The following is a 22,314-nucleotide window of genomic DNA, read 5'->3' as shown; positions in this document are numbered from 1 at the left end:
GGTTTTCATTGCTTTTTTAAATGAGGTAAAACACATATATTTTCTGATTGCAACATAAAATCATCTGTTAAAAAACCCCACCACACAAAATAATCTCACTCACCTCAGGCTTCTCTACATGACAGAAACTGTGGGAAATAAACCAATCAACATTGTCAAGAGTGACCATTTTCTGTATTTCGGTTTTGGGTGCATGGCTTAGGAATAAACACAAAAGTTCTGATCTGATGTCTAACAGTGTCAAAAATTATTTCTGAAGAATCAAGGGTTATGGACTTTGATATCATTTTTGAAAGTATTTTGATGTTCTTTGTCAGAAAGACATCCTTGGAGGTGTCTTTTTGGGTGGTTGGGAAATTCACAACATTACTCTATATATCACAATTAAGGCACTGTTAACACTTACATAGGTTTCCTTAGCAGAACAATGAGCCTCCCGTGCTTTGTGGTGTGAGTAACTGCCTCACATACATAATTCATGTAACTCTCACACACTGTCTATAAGTTCTGGCCATGTGGAAATCTGTAGAAATTTTGCCACATTTATAGCACTTCTGCCTTAGGCTAAATGCTATGAAAGTCATTTGGGGCTGTTGCTGTCTGGAGTCCAGTCCTAATCATCTTTAATTACAGATAATCTGTTAAAACTGTTTGAAATCTGTTAAAAAGTTTGGCAAAGTCATTATTCATGACTTTAGCTCTTCCTTCCTTCTAAAAGGAGCAGGATGTCTCTATTTTACTGTTTGGTGCCACTTCAAGCATTTATTCTTTGTTCAATCTCTTTCAAATATCATAGACTCCATAACTTTTCTGTCAGGGAATCAAAAAATCTATTTAAACTGCTCTGCATAAGGATTAATTTCTGCTGCTAAAAGAAAAACATGCAAAAACATCCCCCAGAAAATCACCAAAAACATCAGAAAAAAAAAATTTAAAAAAAGATAAAAAGAAGTTATGAATGCCATGTACTGACCTGTGCTATTTTAGTGCCCTGCATTTCATGATGCTTGTCCATTAATTAATAGGTACTTCTAAGGACAGCAGCCTTTGCTGATATCCCTCTGCTGTGTATACATTAAGTCTGTTGGTGGCACAGTTGTTTGTAGTGACAGTTTGTAGAAAGATGGGGGTGTTTTGTGACGTAACATTTCCTTCAAAAGAAGAGGATAAATCTAGAACAGATCATTAAAAATATGCCGCTTTGGATCAGAGCAGTAGTGGCCTTCCTAGTCCTCGAAGTCCAAGTAGATATTTTTCCTTCTCAGCAACTGATGGACAAAATTTTTTCCCAAATGAAAAATAAAATTTACAGGATGTCACATAACACATAGAACAGACAAATAACAGGTGTTAGTTTTCAAGAGCCATGTCAGATTGCAATACAAACCCACACCAGCTGAAAGGTCTATTACCTACTTCTTCCATGCTTGGAAACTGAAAACAATCCTATAATGTCCAGAATCAGAAGCAGTTTGTTACTAAAGAAGATACCAAGTGATAGAAAGGATGTTAAAAGAATGGGAAAAAACTTGATTAATTTTATGTTTATTTTCACATCAGATTTTTTACAAAATTTACATTTTATTAAGCCTGCTTTTAAATCTGTTTCTCTAATGCCTGTCTTGTTATTTTTCTATCAGTATTTTAAAAATGTATATGTCTCCTTTAAACTGTAATGTGTACTTTTTCCAAATCAAGTTGCAATTCTCATGATCAGATATGCAAAATTGAATTTTGTACTAATATGCTCAATGTTTTCAGCAGAAAGAGATTCCAAGAACCTGAACTACCACATTCATGGAGTAGCAGTTTGCAATTATCAGAAATCTGTATTCTATAGACAGGAACAGAAACAAACAAGTGAAGGGATGTTTCATTTTTCTAATGGGTCCACCAGTGACTGAATTCAGAATGTCATCGAAACAATTACTTTCTTCTAATTTTAATGTTAATACGTATAAAACACAACAACAATAACAGTTTGAATTTCTGCCTTCATTTTTTCTTAGAAAATTATATGTGAAGCAATTTTATGCATTTTTTCCCTTCTCCAAAGTGTAGATATCTTGAGGTGTTAAGCATGGTTTATTATTAAGTTATTCATAATGGTACCTTTTTTATTTATTATGTGTTTTGAAGACACAAGGCAATATTTTTATAGTGTTCACCTATAACTGGTCTGCACGTGGAAATTGAGATGTTGACCATAACTGCATGAGTACAAACATCTAGCCAATTCCTCATCCACTCAGTGGTTCCTTCATCAAATCCACGTCTCTTCAGTTTAAGGATGAGGTGGGACTATGCCAAGAGCTCTGCACAAGTCTAGGTAGAGGATATCACTTGCTCTTCCTTTATCCACCAACACTCCAACTCTTTGGAGAAGATTACCAAGTCTGTCAGACACAAATCTTTTACGTCATCACATTGAATATTTGTCCAGACGCATATTAAGATTTATTATCTATTGACAGCAAAAAAGAAATATAAGTACTAGGAAATTATTTTTCAAAGACCGATGTTACAGGTACAACTTAAGTCAAATTTTGCTTAAGGATCTGGTAAGAAGCATAAACTCACCTAAACATATCTGAATAATTTACATGTATAATGTCTTGGTTTAGTCTTAATTATTACCTTCCTCTGGCAGTAACCCCACTGGAACGGTGGAAGAAGATAAGTACTAATCACATTAAGTGTGGCTGCCAGAAAATGTGGATAACTTCCCTCTGGAATACCCCTCTCCTTAGATAAATATATGAAAGACTTCCTTAAAATGCAGTTTTTCAAGTAGACAGCAATGACTTAGAGCTAATGCAGGCTTGAGTCTTCTCCCTTGGTCTATCCCCAGATAATTAATTAGCCTCTAATAATGGGAGTGTATATCATGAATGAGATAGCTGGGGACTTTGATAGGTTAATTATTGGATAACTGCACCCATTTCTGGAAGAAATCATTGTCACCTACTATGTCAGTAGAGATTAAAGGAAAGAAAATGTATGAAGCTTATCAGAGGTCTTAATGAAATGTATTTTTTGCAACAGACTTTCATGGCCTCACAAGTATCCCTGAAAATATCTGTCTTAAGAAATTCTTTTAAAGGTTTGATTCAGATTATTTAATTATTTTTGGTTCATGAGATGCAACATTAAAAATGAAATCACTGGCAAAAATTGAGTTTTTCTTAATACCGCACACACTTTTTAATATTTCATATCTCTAGAATTCATTAGTGGGTTTTTTTTAAGTAAAAGTATCCAAGCTATAAAATCAACATCTTTATTACAGAAAAGATAATAGCATCTCTCTTTTAACAGAATTTGTAGGGAGAATCAATTTTTCATTTTATTAATGTTTTAAAATTGAACTGAAATTTTACAATCCTTTAAAGGAAAACCATGGGTTTATGTTCCTACACCATACAGCAGCCATATTTATTATAGGAAACTACTTAAATACTTGTTATTTGCAAATTTGTTGGGACACACCACGTCATCCATCTAGGAATCTCTGCTTGTAATGTACAAAATGAGTCTTTACTACATGTAATACAAAGTATGTCTAACCATGTTGAAGCATGGAATTTAACTTTGGCTCTTGCAATGTGGTTATGCCATCTGCACAGGACAGGTATGGATTGATAGTTGCACCATTTGGTATCTTCTTGCAACAATACCAGCCATAGGCTATGAGCTCAGAGTATTTTTCTTGAGGAAAATATGTTTGCCTGAAAATCAGATTTTTTTTTTTAATTATTATACAGCTGAAGTAGTTTTGAGAATTCTACCAATTCTAAACTATCTTGGATAAAAATATCTTGGTGTTACCATGTATGCTGTTCTTTGTACACAGTATTTTATACATTATAAGATTTTATTGTCCTACAGGAACAATTAAAAAATTTTAAAACTTAGGAAAGTGAAATAACTATTCATAATGCATAAGTTATAGCATAAATTATATGGCATCAGATAACAACACCTTTCTCTTTCATAAACAGACACACACATGCATATAAAAATGGTAAAGACTATAAAAAAACACAATTAAAATTTTCAGAAAGCTGCAAAAAACTCTTCATAATTATGTCACAGAAATTAACTCTTTTATTACTCAATTTGCTTATCTGAGATTACACAACCTTTTGGGAAGGCTTATACAGATGGGATATACAAAGTTTAAAATCAGAAATACGATAATCACGTAATATTCAGTAAATAAAAAAACTGAAGGTGAATTTCCAGAACATGGCTTTTATTGAAATTTTATTGAAACTTCAAATACTGGTCTGAAATCCTCAAAATTAATTTAACTTCTCAAATATGGAATACTTTATATAGTATATTCCCTATTTGGAGATGCATTTCTATTGAGCTAAGAGGAATGGTTTAAAAAAGAACAGTGAGATAGAGAATTAAGAAGATATTTTTTTAAGGCAGGACATGCATCTCATATAAGTATCTTCTTTCTCCTTTCTAAATCATGTTTGTATCATTGAGGAAGCCTTGTGGTGTTTTCTTCTGGATTGCTTTTATTTTTATTTTTGTTTGGGGAGTTGGTGGGGGGGAGGAGAAAAGAATCACTTTTCTTGTAAGCCATATGAATAAAACTGATAATTTTAACAACAGGTTTCCTGGAACATATATGTCTGAATATATATATATCAGAACAATTGTACAATATGTTTCTTTGCAATAAGAACATAGGAGGAAGGCAAGTACTACTGACAAAGACCCAAAGGTGCATTCATTGCCTATTATTCACAATAATATAACAAAGTAGTAAGTACATTGAAATAATGAAAATTTTAATTCCACCTAGTGATCTATATAGAGTGTATGTTAGATTGGTTCTGCAGCTTTTATTTCTTTTTGGGTAGGTTTTAAGAAAACCAGACAGTCCTGGCTGGCAGTTAAGGTGCAATGGGCAAATTAGCATTTTCTGATGCAAAACTCTTCAATTGGAAATGACTTTTGACCAGCTCTTCAATAAGACTGCCTCAATTCCAAGCCTGCTCACTGTATAGTAAAATTGATTTTGCCTATTCAATAACCTACCTGCAGTCAAGAGGCAATTAGAGTGTACCATATTTTTCACTGCTTTTTAAATTGTGTATCTTACTATGGATCACCGATGTGATTAGCTAAGTGAGGGAGAAACTGTTCTGAAGTGGTTTTCAGATAGTAATCCTCACAGGGGCTGAAACTAAAAATCCATTTTGGTACTACAATTGAAAAGAGTATAATCTTTTCTAATCTTCTGAGGAAAAGTGCATTTACCTTTTAGTGATGACTGACACCCTCATGCAGAATCATGCAAAGATTTTGTCTTGATATTCATGACAAGTCTTGAAATTCATGACAAGACTTATCCATGTCTTGAAATTCAGACAAGTTCTGTGTTCCAGCTGAAGTTACACTTTCTAACTCTTGCACTGGAGAAAGTAACGATGTGAACTGATTACCCAGAGCACCAAGCTTGCTGTGCTGCTTATACTTAATTCTTATGATTGTTAAAAGCCTGTTATGCTTGGTGGGATTCAGTTCATGAATTCTGAACACACAGAGCTGGCAATGTTAGATAAAGCATTCAAACTCCAGATTTAACAGCAAGAAATCTTTTCAAATATTCAAAGCAGATATCTTGGGTCAGTTTTATGGGCCTTTTAACATCCAAGCAGAGAACAGGAAAACAGTAAGTGGCCCTCAGAGAATTCCCTTGTTAAAAAGGAATGTACTGCTGGTATGTAAGTTTTGGATTGAGAATCTTCTTCTCAGTTCCTAGTCAAACTGAGGTTTTGCTGGACAGTGGGGAGCACTTTGTGCTCTTATGTGGTCTTGATTTTACCCACATCAGATGTATGCCAGGATTTTGACAGATCTTAAAGACTTTTATATGTTAGGAACACAAAATATAACATTTCATTATGTCTTGAGAGCAAGAGAAGCTTTCAAAAAGTTTTCCAAGAGAAATCAATCTTCTATATGCTTTCAATGTATTATAGTTTATAGGCTACTAAATGGAAATACTGGAAGTAACTGATGTCCCATTTTCCTTACTGCCCCCTGCTTCTACATATGAATGGAAAATGATCTTATAAAACTTTTTTTCCTGTGGTTACTGAAGTATGGAGATGGCATTTTAAAGATGTGTCTTTAAACTGTAGACTCATTGTGAAAGCTATTACATAGCCCTTAATGCCTCCTCAAAGTATTCAGACTCAAATTGAGCTACTGAAATCCTGGTTGTCCAGAAGTATGGGAACTGCTAGGAAAATGAGACAAAAGGTATGTCCCGTCAGTTGTCCTAAATAAACGACTGTATCTGTAAGGCTTTAATTTTTAAGGTTAAACCACCTACTGAAATTTCTACCCTTTCAGAAGACATGGAGACCAAATGCTGAATATTGAAAATATAGAAGGTGGGTCCATAAAGGTACCTTAACTAGCAAGGTTTTTGGGGAGAGGAGTGTGCTTTCAAAACTTCTCCAGACTCATTAGGTTAATCTTCACTTGCAGAATCAAATTTCCCAAGACATGTTTGTCTCTTATCATTGCCCAGTTCACTGGGTGCGGGTATAAACTGCTGACTTGTTTCCTTCAGGAGTTTCTGATTTTTATGTTTTCACAGCAGCTATGAATAAACCTCATGTTTCTGGGGAATGAGGGATTATACACCGTAAACCATCCAATACACACAATGTAGGGTTTAATAGTTGTGGTATATTTGCATAGTGCTGCAATTGGTAATAAAGTGAGGTAAAGCTGATTCTGTCATGCCAAATTTGAGAGTTTAAGCAGTACAAGCACATAGTTCTCCTAGGTACTTTTACTATTGCCACAAGGTTGCAATTCTTCATTCTGGCTGATTTGTTGTTTGTTTTATTCTCCCTGTCCTGTGGTCAGCATGGGCCTTGTGACAAGTTCATCTTATTCTGTGTTCAGTGTAGTCATAACATAACTTGGTATTTCTGTCCAGAACTACTTATAAACACACAGGTTGTACTTTTTAATTGCTTCTATTATAATTTTAATCAGAACTTTCAGCATTAGGCTGAACTACCTAGAAGAAAATATTCAAAAATAGTTTAAGTGCTTGGAACTCCAGATCCTCTCTCATTCTTACTTTTCCTTAAGATAATAATACTATATATTTTACATATTACTTTTTATTAAGTAACATGCAAAAATACAATTATCACATGGATTATTTAGCTTTTCTTGTGTGATATTCCTCTATTCCTCATGAGGAATTACAATGTTTTCTAGGTCCTGTGGAGCTGAGGTGTTATCCATAAATATTTGGGGATGCCTGCTTATACAGTTTAAGAGTTCATTTCACTTGAAGCAAAAACTTCTAAGAAAATTCTAGAGATTTGTAGTCCTAGATATGGTGGTTGTAAACTGAATATTCCTTTCACAAAGGATGAAACCATGTTTCTTTTACAGCAGTAACAAACTTTGTGGATTGGCTCAGCTGACTCCTGCAGTGTACAGTCTGCTGTATCTGGTTATATCTTAAAAGGGAAATGCTAATTTTTAATTTTTTTTTTTCCGAATCCTTCACCTGTTCATTCTTACTTCCCAAAACTGCAGTGCACACAAAACACTTATGTATGTTCTTCTTTTAATGGTAAAAGAAATCAAAAGCTTATCCTCTCATGGCATCTGTAGGGATAGCAAATTGGTTTTCAATAACAGAGTGCAGTGAGGGCTGGAGAGTGATGTGCCTTGCTAAAAAGAAGACTTGTTTCAAACCTATGAGAGTTACTGCAGATCAATTTGCCAGTGAAACCACAGAGGGCAAGTGAAACCCTCCCTATATCAGCAAGCAGGAGTGTTCCCTATGAACAATTGTTTTTATTTTAGCACATGTATTGGAAAAATAATCAAAATATCCAGTGTAGAGAAGGTTAGTGATTTTTATTCCATTTGCTGCTGAAATTTGGACCTCATGACTGATTTCTGCCAATGAATCATCAGCCATGGTTAAAAAAAGGTACTTATATCATTAACATACCTCACACCAGAAAATGCTTGGTTATCATTGTCTATTGCTCTTTGTCTTCTGGAGGATTTTATTTCATATTTTTCAAAGGTCTGAGTGAAAAAAATAGGGATAAATATAAAATTGTAAAGTGGAAATATGTAAGGTGTTTGAGAGCAAAATATTCAAGGATTCAAAACTTGCAGCCAATATATACAGCTTAAACAATTTCTGGTGTGCTTTGGTAATTTTCATGCCTTAATTCATATGTAGGATATGAAAAATCGACCTGAAATTAGAAAGACTATTTCTGTTATACAACTAGATTTCTACTTATATTGGCTCTCAAAAAATCAAATTCAATACAGTAGGAATCATTTTTGTAAAACTTTGAAAGTCCAAACATATAAAGTCTGGGTAACTGGGTTTTCTTTATCACCCGTGTAAGTATTAGACTGCAAATAGTGTTGGATAACAGATTTAGATGTGAAATTGATCAGACTGATTATATTAGGCCAGTAACTAAATAACTAGAATGATATATTTAGGGAAATTCTGTAGTTGATTGAGGAAAAAAAAAACAGACTATCAAAATAAAATTGTGATAGATGTTAGAATAGTAATAGGCATAATGAATACTTTCATTTCATCAGTTAGAAAGATTAAAAAAACACATTTCCTTGAATTTGGAGTTATGTTAGTATGAAATCAACAGAAAATAGAGAGAAAAATGTATATGCTCATTCCATGAAATAGGCTTCATTCTGCAAGGCAGAACAAATATAGCCAAAATGTCATAGCAAGAAGTGAAATTAAAAATAGTATTATGGAATTACACACTAGTTTGTTTTTAATAAGAAATATGTCAGATTCCCTTGATTTGAAAAAAAAAATGGTATTTCTCTTGTGGTAGCTGTGTAAATGTCAGTCTGATCTCCAATAAGAATCTTTTTTGGACCTTTAGATAATTATTTAGTCTGTAATTTGATTCTGTCTTTCTTTGGTTGATGATCAAATCAGAGACGCTGTTTCTTGTAAACTGTTTTATGCTCCGTGCAGTACATGGGAAAGTAAAACCCAGAGTTTATTTGAAGAATGGATGAATGTGATTGCAAGCCTGGTTTTGAACATGTTGAAAAAGAAAATTCTATTTAAAAATTCCTTTTTATTAGAGTATGAAACTAAAGTGCTACATTTATGATTTATGGTTTTCATAAGTCCATACATAATAATTTATGAGTGAGATTTAATTTATTATATATCATAGGTAGTTGAAGATAGATGCATCAATTCTAGTCATTTTAGCTATACACTCTTATTTTAGGCACCTTGGATGAATTTGTTCATACTCTTGTCACAGCTTCTTGATAATTTCTATTATTTAGCAGAATATGATCATATATGCACCTCTGAAACCTAACAGGATAAAGTGAAAAGTAGGGGTTGAGCAGCATGTTGCCTGAGTAGATGAAGCAAGTACAGTAAAAAGTGATGTTTGCCATTTTCTCTTTCATTAAAAAAAAAAAAAAGGGGATGGAAAAACTGTTGAAGGAAATACTAGTGTCGTTAAATAGTGGCCTATTGACCTGAGTATTATGAGTAAGAGGATGATCTGAATTGTGGACCCTTGAATAACTCAGACTCATGTTCTAGAATTACACAAAAAATAAGCAATATCATTATCTATGTAAAAAAAGAAATTTTAAAAGGTGGTGTGGTCAAATTGTTGCCTATCCTAATGAGGACTTACTGTTTGAATCCCTACAGGTATTATTATAGAGTTATATAAATATTATATAACGCAGTATGATTATATTATTTTTCACTTATATTTCGTTGAGGTTGGTTTTGCAGGAGCAAAATTTAGGTAGATATTTATTGTAACTAGGTTTGATGTTTTCTTTTCTTGTGCTGTTTCTGTCTGTACAGAAACAGATATATTATTTCCACAAATATGTATGGAAGAAATAAACTAGTCTTTAAAATTTCCTAATTATCTCAGCTTACGATAAAGGAGATTGGCAATTAAGGATTCTTTACTTGAAGTACTTTACCTTTCCAGTTAACTCATTAGGGACAGGCATCTGTTGTTTACCTTTCCTATTGTAATGCTAGCACCTTATCTGAAAGAGCTAATTTAGAAACCCACTTGCCCTTGCCACCTCAATGTATCTTCCAAAGACCACTGAATCATTCATCTCTTCCATTACCTACAAAATTTTGGTGGCTATTTTAAGTGTAACAAGTGTACTGACCACAGTCTTTGGGAAATCAAGCTTACAAAGTTTATGGCCATTATATAATTTATGCTTAATTGTAACTCAACAAAGTGCTAACTGTGAAAGATATGACCTCAAATTGTCAGTGGCTGATCAAATGCTTCACATTGCACATAAAAACCTCATAAATTTGAAACACCTTAAATCTGATCAGGAAGAGAAATTACTTTTCATATTTCATAATCCAAATAACTAAATTGTTGCAGATTTTTACAAAAATAAATCCTCCCACTTCTCATACCTTTTACTCATCACTCTTCTATTCATGATCAATCTGTGTTTTTAAGAAACCTCTGCAATAAATAGGATCACATCAAATTGGGTAAGTGTAGACTATAAAAGCATTCACTGTTGAAATGAACTGAGAAACTATTATCTAATATTTATATGGGAAAATTTCCAAGTACTAACCTATTGCAGTAAGGGTTTGCAGAGCCAAATATACAGAAACCATAACAACTACAAGTCTAAAACTGATAAATGGATGAAAATACTTTAAATTCTGTAATCTTGAATGGCAGCTGTTTACTGAAAGTCTGATTACTGAAATTAAAGATTGGCTTCATTATTTCACTCATTTCCATATTTCTTTTAGCTAATTAACCTTGCCAAAACTGCTTAAAAAAAAAAAATAGATAATTGCACTAAGCTCTCTTCTGCCTGATCTCACTAAGATTTCTTCTATCTATGAATTCAAATTTGAAGGGGTAATATAGAATTATATTTATCTGAAATCATGGGACTAGTTATTTATATTGACATTGATGTTATTGATACTAGCAGGCATTTTCCCAGTGACCAGTTATTGTTGCAGCAGTAGGTAATCCGAACAGCTAAATATTAGACATCATTCTTGACTGACCATGGCAGGAAAAAAAGTATCTCTATGTAGAATACATTGATAACATCTTCCAATTTTCCTGTTTCAGGATACAGATAAACTTGTTTATCTCTTCATTCATCACCTGATCATTGCTTGTGTCTCCTCATGCTGCCCAGCATCAAGTTCCTAATCCCGCTTCCAAGATTTTGCCTGAACTAAGCAATTCAGCTGGTTATATTTATGTCTGCCCTGGTTATATCTTCTCAATTTTGATGTTGTCCCACTGGTTAACTTGACCTTGGACATATGTCACCATGACAGGCCAGCATCACACCAGGGATGACCCTGACCATTGTCTGCACACTGCATCCTGTCTCTAGCATTATAAGCCCATTATTGCTAGTGAGGGCATTGATCATGCTTCAGAATAAATCATGGTCCAGATTCTAAGAAAAGGAAGGGCAACCTTCCAGCTTTTTTCACGCTAACTCCTACCAGTGAGGGACATCATCTAGATTCCATTTGGATTCAGCCAGCTGAGCTCTTAGAAGGTGAGATGTAGTCAGGGCAATCACTGTTATTTCTTTCCTTTCTATGATTCAGATCATGTCTTCATACACACTTCATACATGACCATGTCACCTATACAAATAAACAAAAATAGTTTTTATTTTTTTTACAGGGAGAGGTTTTAAGTGATATGTAGGGTATTTTGCTCTTGTTATGTTAATAAAGAAAGCAATCAGGTTATTTCCACCTGAAAAACCATCACTTGTATAACCAGTCTCCAGTTATTATGTCTATGTCTTTACATGGCAGTATTTGGGCATGCTAACAGGTGTTCCTGAAGTTTAACAATCCAACACATTTCTGAAAATAAAACAAGTATTGCTGGAAGTTCTTGGATAGTTTTGCCTAGAGTCTACATTACCAATAGACCATATTGGTTTGCTTTTCTGAGAAAGACCATGTTCAGAGAAGTCCACTGTGCTCAGAAAAAGCTAAGAAATAAGTGCTTGTGAGTTCTTATAACATTGAACAGTTAATGTGGTTTGGAGGTTTATGTCCTATTACTGCTGGAAATGTTATTGTGACAATCCCATTTAATTTGGTTATAGAAAGACAATATGTAATGAATAAGTTAAAACATTTAGAAAAACAAAGTTGCTAATATTACACATATCAGGAGTTAGAGTTTTCATTTTTCTTCAGGTATATTATGTTGAACCAAAAAAACCCTGTTTATCATGATTCTATTAATGATGAGAGATGTTGCCTATTTTTTCTCGTGCAGGGACAAAAGTATTTTTCATCACCTTTTTAAACAGCATAGAAGAGATAACAGGAAATTTGTGCAATTGAAATATGAAGAGTAACAAATATTTGCAAGCTTTCTATTTTTGTTCTTGGATGATCTCATTGCTGTAAAAACATTGAGCAGCATCTGGTCTTTTAATCAGATTAAAAAATGTGTTAATCTTGTGACAGTAAAGTATATCAGATGTTTCTGTAAATGTTTAGTACTTTATTGTTTTTCACTGCTGAGACACTTTCTTGATTAGGCCACTCAAACTTGAAAAACAAAAGGGATAGAGGGAGTCAAAGAGTCAGGTGGAGAGCACCATGGCACAGGATTTGTACAGACACGAGTTTCTTCAAACCAGGTTGAAGACAGAGTGATGACTCTATGAAAATGGTGGCCCTTACTGCCACTGTCAAAAGCAAAAGCAACATGAATAACACAGGATGTTCCAGGCTGGCAGATGTCCTCCTTAGGCTATGTATGAGGTGGCTTCCTCTTTGCTTTAAAACCAACAATCCAAGTTTTTCTAAGTCACAGTTTTATTTTTTTCGTCCAGAAGTTTGTATTAGGAGTATGGTTTTGATTGTTGGGTTTTTGGTTTTGGGTTTTTTTTTTCCAAACAGGATTTTAAAAGACATGAAATGTTTTCAAATTCATTCATTAAATTCTTCTTATACAATGATTTAGATCAATCTTAAGAATAATTTTTGGAGGGTTTTTTTTTTTTTTTTGTCTTGATGGTCCTACTAAAAGGCTGCTATAAGTATTTCATTTTTTGAGAAAATCTTCTAATTTCTGGTTTAAATATACTAACATCCAGTAATTTATTCTTTAAGCTCAGATTGTGAATCCTCCTTTCCTTCTTCTTCTACTCTCCATATTTAATAACTATAGTGTTTGAATATATAAGACAAAAAATTTACCTTCTTTGGCAGTACATTATTCCACCATCATATCATATTTTCCTGATCCACACATATGTATGGGACAAATACATCTATACTTTTAAAATTTAATTTATTTATTTGTTATATGGATAAGATCTCAGCAGAACTATTTAAGATAATATTAACAATTTTCTGATAAACAATTTTCTGGTGTCCTGTGCTACAAGCTATAGCTGGAAAGTTCCTCTATATATTGAGATAATATTTGCCATTTCAATACTGAATTATTAGTAACTTTTAACCTATCATAAGATGATGGAAAAAACATAATCTTTTTACACTAGTCAGCTGTAATTAGTAGGCTTGTAGCACAATTTGTTATTAATTCCGAAAGGGCAGTGATCTTGCCCTCTATAATTTATTTAATTTTCTCTTACTCTGGTCATCATATGTGGCTCTTCATGAGTGGTATCTTAATATCCTTCCAAATTACTTCCATGCTTACATCATCGAAAAATTTCCTGAGCCACTGGAGGTTAACATGAATTACTGTAAGTCAAAGTTTGATTTTTAATTGGCTGTGGTTCAAACAAGATGTAAAATAAAAAAACACTGAGACGAAGAAGAAATACATGGAAATTCCTCTTCTTTGACAATAATGAAGATTTTTTTGAAGTAGATATAAATTACTATTTGAAACTGACCATTGAAGGGCCTAACTTCCCCATGTGAACTGGGACTTGGTAAATTTTGGGTTCTTATGGTAGAAGTGCTTACTGTAAGATAAAGCCACCTTTTACTCATAGCATTTCAATTAAAAGTTTCCAAAAGTGTCCTGAATTATTAAATATGCATAACACAATGGCAATATGAGGATTTTAAAATAATGACTGAGCTCTGAAGAAAAGGGAAGTATAGTAACCCAGAGTTTATTTGATCATAATTGAAAGCCAGAAGGTTAGAGATGAAACAGAGACACTTCCATTGCCATTGACAGTTCCAGTGAATAGACCTTAAAATAATCTTATTTATTTATTTATTTCTAGAGCTCATTAATTATTGAGTCATTCTCAGTGCAGTACCTCGCAACACTTTTCATGTACAAAGTTAGATATATCAATGTTCTCTTATAAGATCTGCTAATTTGAAAAATATATTACTGAGATTTCTATGTGGTGAGAAAATTATTTGTGATTTTCATCAGCGTTTCTTAATCAACAGCTGTTGATTAAGCATTGTTGTTTAGCGGGTTTTTTTATTGACAAGAAATTTTATTATTATCTTATTAAATCATACAAAAAGTGTTCCAATCAAAGTTATATTAAGTTTTTTAATCAAAACATCTTGTTATTGCTTTTATTCTAATGGGTTAAAATTAATTTTTATTAGCAAATGTACTCCAAAATATACAGTTTGTGGTTTTACTGCAAAAGAATATTTGAAAAGAGAGGAAACAAAACCCCAGTGCCTTTGACACATGAATCATACTTCTTATATCATAGAAATGAAAACACAATTCCCAATGGTACTTAAATACACCAAGTATATGTTTCAATCAGAAACTCTTTTTATATTGCAATTTCAGGTGGTGTTGTTTTATCTGAAAATTGTCAAGATAAAAATTCCCAAAAAAGAAAACTTTCTTTTCTTTTTACTTGTTTAGGGATTTATTTTCTTATTCTTTGTTGGTAGATGAAGTAGTATTTAGATTGTTTTTATATTAGGCTTCTGTTCAACAATGGCGGTACAGATATCAAATGCTTCAATGAAGTTTAGTGATACACCTGGCTGTTGTCATGCGAGACCGGCTCCGGGCGAGCGCCGGTGGGACACGGCGGGAGGGGGAGAGGCGGCGCCGCTTTTCCCCTTCGGCTCTGCGAGGCTCGGTTCTAGCGCGGGAACAGACGAAAGGGCGACACGGGACTGGGGTGCAAACACGTGTTTGTTGTGGGAGCGTGTCCCCGAGACACCGGGACACCCACCCGTGGGTTGGTTATACCCCGTGCCGGGGCAGGGGGAACCTGAGCTGCGGCCAATGGGACGGGAGGCAGGGGAGAGGGGCAGGGAAACCCCGGGACAGCGATGGGAAAGGCGGGGGGGCAGGGACCGGACCGCGTGGAGAGGGGAAAGATAAGGGAACAGGGTCGGGACAAGGGACCGTGGGAGGGAGGGGGAACGCGCGGGAAGTGGGGAGGGGGAATGGGGGGAAGAAGGGAAAATTACAAAACCCCACACCTGACAAAATAGTTTGTTATCTATTTCATTGTTGATCTCTTCTAAAATTTCAAATTCTATGTTATGTTATTCTATGTTATGTTCTTCTTACACTGACCCCTTATTTCAACATCTGTTATTATATAGTAACTCCTCTTGCTAAAGGCAATCGTGAACATCCTGGAGAACAAAATCTGCTACTTCCCATATGCAACTGTTACTGTTCAATTTCATAATTCATTCCAAAATCAAGCAAAAGAGTCTTAAAGTCTTAGAGGAGATTATTCCAGGTTGTAAAAAGGTCCAGGCTTATTTTTTATCCATTCACTATCCTTCTAATCCTCCTAATATTTTATTTTATATCTTTTGTCCTATTTATATGCAGTCTTTTGTTTCCAGATAGTCAAGGAAAAAAATAAATCTGTAAGACCTGTAAGCAAGACACTTGACTTCCACACTTTCAAAAGTTTTCGCAGCTTTCCTAGATGAAGTGACAGACGGAGTTTGTGGGTTTATGCAAAGTTGTTTCTAAAGAGCATATTTTAATAATGTGGCTTAAGAACTTAAAAGTTGTCCAGACAGTACTGAATTTATGTGAAAATATTTTTTCAAAAATTATAACTCTGGTACAGAACAGAATGGTCTTTAAATATGATTGTGAAAATTGAGGGATCAGTCAATTAATTACTTTATAAATTATTTTCCCCTTGTTTATGAGACAGAACATTTGATTGACATAGTTTATAACAGTAAGGTGCTTCATGTGGCATTCTATGGAAACCACAGCAAAAATTTCCTTATCACATTTTAGAACTTTTTGCTTTTTTGACACATTCTTTTCATGTCAGTTTTGGCTGATGTCCATTTATGAGTGATCAATATCTGTGAATCCAGATGTACAACACTGGCTAGGAGATGTTTCAATGTTAATTTGAAACTGTGCCTTCAGATGGTGATATTGCCACTTAAATATCACACAGTGGAGCCTTAACTCTGGAATATATCCTGAAAAATCCAGATTTTTAACTTCTGACTTTATTATGGTCAGTGCTTCTTTGTTTAACACTATGTCTATGGAATAGTCCAAGAATTATCTGAAAGATCTTGCACTGGTTCTGTTTTGTACTGCCACTTTTATAAGTTCCAGATGCACCCAGTAATTCAGGAACATGTGAAATAGGACTTAATTGAATGCATCTGTTCATTCTTGTTATAAATGGCCCCAAATAAGTGGAAAGCTTTAACGATCTTTGACTTGAACATATCTATCAGTGTACAGATTATGAACTGGATACTATTAATCATTATTTCAAAAATTATCTATGTAGCAAGAATTTATTTTATTCCCTGTTCTTTCTAGAACACTAAAGGAAATGTCTTTTAGGCATATCATCTCCTCATGAAGAACAAACATTACACTGAGACATCTGTATTACATCTTACATAAATATCCAGAATCACACATAGGTTATCTGGAGTTTTCTGTCCAAAACTTCAGCAGTGTTCACAGTTATATAAGATAGAGATTCCTGTCTTTATACTTTTGTGCCTGTGTGTGTGTACATGTACAAAGGTGAATGCTTAACTTGATCATAAACCTTAAACACGTCATGGTGTCCACTCAGAAGATAATAATTAACCAGAATGATCTACGTAGGACTTAAGGACATAAAAATGAATAATTTTGGAGTAGAGAATAAACATACATACACAAGACAGAGTTCCTTTGAATAACTGCAGTATCAAAAAAGTAAAAAGGTTACACTGAAGTAAATAAATTATAAAGCTCAAAGGGCAAACACAAACTAAAAATTATTATAGAAGCTAGTCTATCATAGAGAGAGATATGTGCATGAAGATAGTTAAGTAATTCATTTCCTAAATCTGAAACAAGTCTGCATTGGTAGATAATTATAACTTGACACTTCTTTAATTTGAATATATATCAGTTGAGCTCATATGATATCAGTTGAACTCATATGAGCATGAATCACTTATGTAGATTACATTTAATTCAGTGTTCAGATTTAACAGAAATGTGCCCCCATCATTCTGCTTGAAGTAGCTATCTGATGAATGACCTTCACTAAATTACTTTTTTTAGAACTTTGAACTGTTGTTTTGCCCTTCAGATATATTATAATTATATGATTACCTGCATCTTAATTCAATTTTATACTGTTGAGTATTACTTATTGATATCTCTACAAACAGACTCAATATTTTTATATTCCTAATAGATTAAAAATATCATTCACTCATGTATTGTTTAAAAAAAAATCAGTCCATAAGTCTATAAATAAAAGAATGATGAATATAATTTTTTCATGGTTATCTCATACTTTATGGTTAATTACAACCACTGCACAAAAGGTTTCTTGGGTGTGATTCCTCACTTGAAAAAGTCAGGAATCATACTGAGATAAATCATAAAGACCCACAAGTAGTAAAAAGATATTATTTAATCAAATCATTAATTTAAGACTGTTCTGTCTCCTCTTACTTGTTTAGGGGTTGTTCTCTTTTTTTTTTTTTTTCTCTTTTGCTTGAAATGGTTTCAGGTTCAGTTCTTTAGTATTGATTTCCCTTACAAATTCAAAGGCATGGTTAAAAGGATTCAAGAAATGTCTGATCCTCTGCCATAGTCTCATTTCTTATTTCACTCCAGCAACAGCTTTAGTCAGAACAGCTGCAACATACTGCAAACACATCGTGGAGAGGGAGCTTGTAACTTGCTTTTGAAAGCTGGCAAAAAAGCAGCATAACTGCATGAGAGAAAAGATAAACACTGAGAAGAGAGCTAATACATGTGGAGTCTGTAAAAAAGAGTAAAGTTTGAATTTGAAATGCATATAGCAAATGGAATGTCCAATGGTGAGCAGGTTTTTGTGTGTGTATTTACATACTGCAGGAATTAATTGCTCTTGGGAATCAGGAAGGCAATTAGTGGATTAAGGGGAGGTGGTAGTAAAAGACAACACTTATGAGTTGATAAAGTGAAAATTAAAGTTTATTTTATAGTTGTGCACTACTAGAAGCATTTTAAATATAATTATAATTTAAAGATTTCCAAAATTGCTCACACACTATGAAACTATCTAAAGGCAAAACTGCATTTTTTCTTATTGTTCAAGTATTATTGGATAAAAACATAATTAATCCAATGCAGTATCCTAAAAGGAATTTTTCAGCAGAGTTTCAAACTGAAATCTGAATAAATATTTACTTCTAGGAGCCTACAGCCAGTGCTTATTAAATCCTTGTTATAATGTCAACAGCTTTAAATGATACAATCTGTTCACAGCTAGCTTTAAGTTATAAAATTAGTAGTTTTAAAACTTTGATATTTTTGTAAAGTTTGACACCACAGATAAGTTACAATGATCTTCCAATTTATGCATATACATGGCTGTTTCTTTTATCTGAATGTCTAAAATTTCCAATGACAAAATTTTTGACAGGAAGTGACAGATCACTTAACAGCATACATTTTGAAGAACTATACTTTGATGCTAAAATTTCTTAAATCCTATATTCACAATTAAAAAAGGAACAAACAAACCACAAATACTTGGCATTTATCTAATTACTAAAATAATTCAGAAGCTTAATGAATCTCAGGAATATATTGTAGGTTATCCTAGGTAACCCTCATATTTGCACTGCCTGACAATTACATCTTCAACATTCCTGTTAATTTTACAGTGCAGATAATGAAGGACACTAATTCTTTATCGGCCCTTTACTAACATTGGTATGACACAATAACTAAAAAGATCTCCTGTTGAGCAGTCAAGACATTTCATGCTCCATATTCCTCATTGCACAACTTCTTAAGACCAAGTGTATTTGTTTTAATAATTGCATCTTTGTAATTTTGTTTGCAATTATAATCCTAGTCAGTAATTCATGTCCTACTGGTTATTAAGACCACATTCAGAGCCGCCTAGACTGAAATGCTTCTTTGGTACTGTTACAAATGGAGAGGGGAGAGCTTAGACAAATCCCCGCCTTTCCAGGTTTCTGGAGTAGGTAAAATCTTTATTGAGGCAGCCAGGACCCCAAAACTCACTCTCACTGGAAAATTCGTAAAAGTGACCAATCAGGCCTACTACAATATGAATTATTTGTTTGAATAGGCCAAGGAAAGAGACATAAGACTTAAACAGATTACTACTACACAGGATAACACAAAGGAACTACTAGTAGATAAAAAATACAGTTCATGATAATATTAGTAAAGGTACATTATGTTACAGCTAGCAAAGAAATAGTATAGACTAGGAGTCAATGTCACTTACCAAGGAATGACAGCGATGGGCAGAGAATCTTCCAGTTTCTCTCAATACCAGGGAAGTAACTCAATGCCAACATCTTAACACAAAGAACTCTCCACACACTCAGAGAATGTATAAGAGATTTCTGATTTTCTGAAAATCATAGTGATCGTTTATAGTTGCAAAAATGATTGTGTTCTGCAATCACAAATTTTAGGTTTTACTTTCTCACCATTCAAGCCAGAATGTGTTTTGCCAGCCAAGGAGGTTCTCAGCTGAGATAATTCATCACATGACAAATCATTCCAGCCTAACCTAGCCATATGTTATGGGCAGAAAAGCTTTTGCTGTACAAGAGGATAAAAGTCCTGCCACAGGTACCACCACCAAAGTAAAATTTTCCCCAAAGATATCTCTACTTTTTCCTTAGAGTAATGTTTATGTCAGTGTCATGACTACAGATTTCACTTTGAGAATTTATTCTTCCTTATAGAAAAGCTAACTGCATTATGGAGCATAGAAGACTGAAAATATTATAAAGCTTAATAAACCTCAAATGAAAAAAAAAATTATGTTGCATTATTTTTCTTTAGTTACTCAGTGATATTAACTGTTACTGTGGAGACATCAAATCTTTCACTAAGAATGAAAATGACATTGTTAATAACATTAATTCCATTCTCCTACAGGAGCTATAAGAAAAATCTTTAAGCATCATAATCATGAAAAATAATCCCTAAAATGAGAAGCTGAATATTGACTATTTTGTCTGAAGACTGATTAAAATATTTCATCTCTCTTCACTCACATTTTTGGTATATGGCTACATTAGCTGTAGGTAGGTGTACAGAAATAATGAGGTGGCTTCTAATCTTTCTTACCAGAGTAGGGTGGGAAGAGGGGCAAAAGTCATGCAGCCAGAGCCACTAACAAGTTGAGGAATATTTTTTGAGAAATTTAATCTTATCAGGAATATTTTATTATTAGCATAGTTCTACACTATCAGTCCACTCTGGGTGGAGCAATTTATATGATCCTTTTTAAGAAGGTGATAAAGGAAAACCAAAAGAGAACATCAAGCCATTGGTTAGTCTCAGGATGCACAATGGAGTCTTTTCTTATCTCTGAGGACAACAGCCTCATGCAATGGAGAATTAAACTTGGCCATGATCTGCTGCCTTCTGAACTGTTCTGTTCTAAAATCCCATCCTCTCCAGGGACCTGCATCTGATAACCAGAAGGAAAAAGTGTCCTAGGAAAGAGGATCATATGCTTCCGTTTCCCCTGTTAAGCTGAACTACTGCAAGTTTTGACGAGCCAAAAGCTTTCAAGATTTAGCTCTGGCAGTGTTAACTTGCTGATACTCTAAAAGCCTTATTCCCTCACCATGAAATTTGATTAGCACAAATTGCACATGTTCAAATATAAAGAGTTCCCAGTTTTTCCCAACACAAAGTGATTGAAGCCAACTCTCTTACATTTAAATACCAAGTTGGTGAAACCTTACAGTTATTGGATTTCACTGTGTAGTTAACAAAAAGCCTGAAAAACTTTGACTACCAGGTATTTTCCTTAATTTTTTTCCTGATGAACTTTTTTGTCTTTTGACATTTTAAAATAAAAGGCTATACTGTAGTTCTTGTCTTCCAGCAATATTTAATGTTGATTTCATTTGAAATCTTAAAACCAGCAGATCACAAGTATCTGTCCTAATTTTTATAAGGAAGCTGAGCAGTGGCAACTGAGATTCTCTCAGGATTTCCACACTACTCACAAGAACTATGCCCCCACTTCAGGTGATGTTCCTAACATTTTACAGTATTCATTGTAGTCTTGAATTTGGTATAGAATTTTAGCTGTTTTACATACTCTATACTAAAAAACCTCTTCCTTTCTCATGTTCCTCTTTTTTATTTTTCTTCAAGAACAGTAGAAGTGAGAATTTATGTAGAATGAAACTTTGATGCCAAAATATGGCTTCTTTTAAATTTCTATTCTGTAGAATTATAGAATTTGTATAGATGTATATCACATATATTGTTTACTCTCAAATTCAAAATTTGCAATCATCTTATTTAGCTGTGCTGAAGGGGAAAAGATTTGTTAGTTTTACTTACCAATGCTTCCCTCATCAAAGACTGTCATTTAGCAGCCCTATTAGAAAGTTACCATGTCATATTGGTCATAGATAAAAATTTAGAAGAAAAAATGAAAAACATATTTTTCAAAGATGTGCCTTAGCATGTTATTTTTTTGTTGGGTTATAGGGAACTGCAGTTAACAAACCACTTTTAAGTTACATCTACTCATTGGTGTGATAATTACATATAGTATAATATTTTTTAAAATAAAATCTAATGTACTACCCAAATACTTTGGAGAAATCAAAGTATACATCTACAAAGTAGTATTTATCAGGTAGACCAGCAATTCTATCAGTATAAATATTTTGAAAAAAATCTTCGTTCTATTATTATTCCATCACTCTACAGACTTGTAACTGGTTTATAATTCCTGAGACACTTCTCTCATACTTAATGCATC

The sequence above is a fragment of the Lonchura striata genome, chromosome 3, assembly GCF_050655825.1.
Source record: "Lonchura striata isolate lonStrDom1 chromosome 3, ASM5065582v1, whole genome shotgun sequence".
Taxonomy (NCBI): domain Eukaryota; kingdom Metazoa; phylum Chordata; class Aves; order Passeriformes; family Estrildidae; genus Lonchura; species Lonchura striata.
The sequence above is the reverse complement of the archived record's forward strand: the minus strand, read 5'-3'. Positions refer to the sequence as shown.